Source organism: Thermobia domestica, chromosome 2 (assembly GCF_964235325.1).
Source record: "Thermobia domestica chromosome 2, izTheDome1.hap1.1, whole genome shotgun sequence".
Classification (NCBI taxonomy): domain Eukaryota; kingdom Metazoa; phylum Arthropoda; class Insecta; order Zygentoma; family Lepismatidae; genus Thermobia; species Thermobia domestica.
In genome coordinates this window covers 350,535,352-350,539,595 of record NC_137455.1, presented here as the reverse complement: position 1 = coordinate 350,539,595, position 4,244 = coordinate 350,535,352, and positions in this window count along the sequence as shown.

Genomic DNA, 4,244 nt, shown 5'->3' with positions numbered 1-4,244 from the left:
GTGAATAGTGTAAAATGGGTGACTATTCTCTGATTTCTAAGTAGGGCAAATTGTTGGTGCTGAGTTATATTGTGCGAACATGACAGAAGTGACAAGTGTGTTGGGTGTATCACGGGGGACAGTGTCCAAGGTGATAGTGGCCTACAAAAGTGACAACAAAGAGTAACAATGGGCGGAAGAAAACCCTCTGTGACAGGTTGCGCCGAGCATTAAAGCGAATTGCCACTCAGAACAATCATGCGACCTTGGTGGAAGTAGCATAGGAACTCAAAGAGTACCTCCGTTAGTCTATGTCGACAATCATAAGCCTCCGTGAGTTACTTCGGTTGGATATATGGGTTCGGTATAACGCTTTAGTAGGACGCCAATGGTACAGCGAATATGCAACTTGGACCGCTGATGACTAGAAATGTGTGGTATGGTTTAATGAGTCGTTCTTCACTTTATTTCAAACCATTAGCCGCGTTTGTTTGTGGTGAATGCCCAAAGAAGCATATGATCCTCAGTGTCTCGCACAACCGTGGATCATGGCGGCGGCTCAGTGGGATACACTATCCTGATTTCCTCTTCTGACCATTACTTGTTGTGTCGTCCGTGATTACGTGGCTCTTTCAGAAGACTATCTGAAAACCTGGAGTCGGGCATACCTGGAGATATGCAACCCACGTTATACCATAAATGTTTTGGCCGGTACGAATACTATCAGAAGTCAAAGATGGTCGAGTTTGAATTTCTGACTCGTCTAAATGGCTCTAAATGACAGTATAAATTTCATAATAGTACCTCGTCAAGAAACCGTGTGAGAGCGCTAGTGTCACTGATAATCGTACTATCATTTAACTACTTTACGTTTTTGTGTAAACTGCTCACTGGCAATTCGAATAATGTTAATGCTACAATTCTGGAGCTGGAAAGGGAACAGCAAGTTTCGGATTCTGTGCATCTGTTATGACGTAATTCGAAAAAAAATTACCGTATAATTTCGGACTCGCGGCCTGTTCGAGGGAAGACTAATAATAATTGAAAAAGCTATTGTGGAAACGAAGATTCACAATACCGTGTTACTAATCTTTGATCGAAGATATGTATTTGACACGGCAAGAGGTTGAATAATGAGTATGAACGGAAATCGTAATCTGGACAAAAAAGTCTCTATACAAGCCATTTACTATTTCCACTACGACTGGTTATACTGAATATATGCTGGGGCCATATACTGAAATTACAAATGATGCAGCAATAGTACAATGTGTTTCAAGATACAAACGGGCTAGCATTCTCGTGGCACATGTGAATCACGGCTTTTGGGATACAACTGAGTATTTGGAAGAATGAGCATTTACAGTTTTAATGCCTTCACTCAAACGTGAGCGTAGGCAATTGACTATGGCTAAGGCGAACTTTTTCCGCTAGGTTGTAAAAATTCGCAGGGTTCTTTAAAGCGTTCATGGTGTTTCTTAATTTTTAATAATCTATCCTTTTGCTTCAACATCCCAACTTCGTTTTAGTGTTTAAAATTCCTTAAGAAGAAACCTGGAGAAATGGGTTAAGGATAGGGGAACGCCTATATGTAGTAAAATATAAGACATACACTAGGCCATGTTTTTCATACTATCAAACAGCCATTTGTTTTGAATTGAAAATTAAGCTTTTGAAACCTTTCACTTTCATTAACACCAAAAGTGGGAAAATTGTGTAATGTACCTACTTCCACAGTGTTACATTATTAGATTAACGTATTTTCATATAGGAGGCTCGGTGTATGGTTAAAGAATTTCGCACAGTAAAGTACATAATTATTCTCTTCGTAATATACATACAGAAATGATGAATAGTCAAGCTGCGCGTGAGATTACGTAAGATATCAATTAGATTATGCAATACTAATTCTGAAGATCAATATATAATTGAGATCAATTCTACCAATTCTTCAACAGCCTCTCATAAAATTATATATATATCACTTAAAACATATTTTCCTTACATATTATCAGAATCCTTACATATTTATTCTTCACAACCCATTAATCATAGTATACATTTATCATCATAAAATCCTTCATATTTTATTATATTATTTACACTAGTTTCCCTAGAGGGCTGCTTTTAAGAAGCTAGAATTAAATGCTCAATATAACCATTATCAAATTATTAATTAATTATTGTTTACTATTTTTCTGGAAAACTGCATATCTTACCAGGGAACTGTACGAATGGGGCACTCGAGTTGCCGGACGAGGTGCATCACATGTGAAAGAGGATGTAAAAAGATGTCCATATGCAAAATTGTAGCGGCTGAAGGCAACATGGACGAGCGTGAGAGGCGGAAGAAGTGGGGCTACAGTGGGACTTAATAACACAGAAATTTGCAGAATCACACGTTTCGCTCCCGAATGGTGAAGGAAATGCATGTCAAATGTATAGGAAGTGGAACATGAGAAGAGGTGCTATATGGTGGGGGATATGAACATCATGGGCGCCATCTTGAAAGTAGCCATCTTGAATTTGAATTCAAAATGTTAAATGAAAAGTGGTGCATGTGGTATATCAATTAAGACTGAAATTTTACCAGAAATTCATTGGTGTGAAAACTGCTATTGTAACTTTGTTGTGAATTAGAAAAAAACGAGCAGGTAAGAAAGAGCACAGAGATGGGTAAACAAATGTCACATACCCATGAAATACCCGTAAACCTTAAGAATAAAAAATCAAAAGGTAATTATGTTGAAACTGACGACAGTTTCTGATTCGTATGTATTGTTTGTTGCATTACAAGCCTACAATGATGGAATTTTGGCACGTAGGGGTTTGAACATTGGACAACACAAAGAATGTCGGTATAAGTGACTGATATTATAATGCTGTACTCTTCTTATAGAGGTGCATCCAGTGACTACATTCTGCGAATGGTTTAGATAATATGGTTTTCCACACGATCACTGGCATACGCGTACAGTATATCTTTTTGTCATGTATTCTTTGCTGGACAATTGACTTGTACCTTAACAGGACTCAAATGAAACATTTGTTATGTTGCCTATGTCCATATATTCCCTCCAGACGTTGTTGCATGTTCGTATTTCTCAACTTACAATAAAGAAACTATAAAATTATTCACACCAATGCATTTCTGGTAAAATTTCAGTCTTAATTGATATACCACATGCCTCACTTTTCATTTAACATTTTGAATTCAAATTCAAGATGACTACTTTCAAGATGGCGCCCGTGATGTCCATATACCCCACAATATAGCACCTCTTCTCATGTTCCACTTCCTATACATTTGACATGCATTTCTTTCACCATTCGGGAGCGAAACGTGTGATTCTGCATATTTCTGTGTTATTAAGTCCCACTGTAGCCCCACTTCTTCCGCCTCTCACGCTCGTCCATGTTGCCCTCAGCCGCTACAATTTTGAATATGGACATCTTTTTACATCCTCTTTCACATGTGATGCACCTCGTCCGGCAACTCGAGTGCCCCATTCGTACAGTTCCCTGGTTAGATAAAGGATGGCTTGTGTATAGCCCGCTCCCCCCAGTTGTTTGTCACCGGAACTGGAAGAGTTACTACTACTACTACTACTACTGCTACTACTACTACTACCACTACTATTACTTCTACTACTGCTACTACTATTACTCCTCCTCCTACTACTACTACTTATATCGAGAACAGAGCCCAACCAATCCCTGCGGGGCTTCTAACCCGTTCCTGCTGCTACTACTACTACTACTAGTATTGCTACTAACTACCACCACTACTACTACTACTACTACTACTACTACTACTACTACTACTACTACTACTACTACTACTACTACTGCTGCTACTAATACTAAAACCTCCTTACCACAAGATTTACATCTTAAACCTTTATAACATGCGATTCCGATTCATTATGAACTAATATGAATCGTTAGAATCACTATGATTCGTTAAAAATCGTTGGGGGCAGCGGGCTATACTCAATCCTAAAGGATATTGTCATAATTATAGCAGCTCGATCTAATTTTAATTATTAAAATTGAATATGAAGATTACGTATAATATACCTAATCGAAAACAGAACCTGAAATCTTTCCTCTTGATATGTGTTAATTCTAATCTATTTTAGTAATTTTTAAATACGAATATATACAAATGCAGATACAGTTGGATTTCAGCATTTGACATGTTGATCCAAGGACTTGTTTAATTTATAGGAGCATATTTAATCTAAATTATTGCACCTAAACAC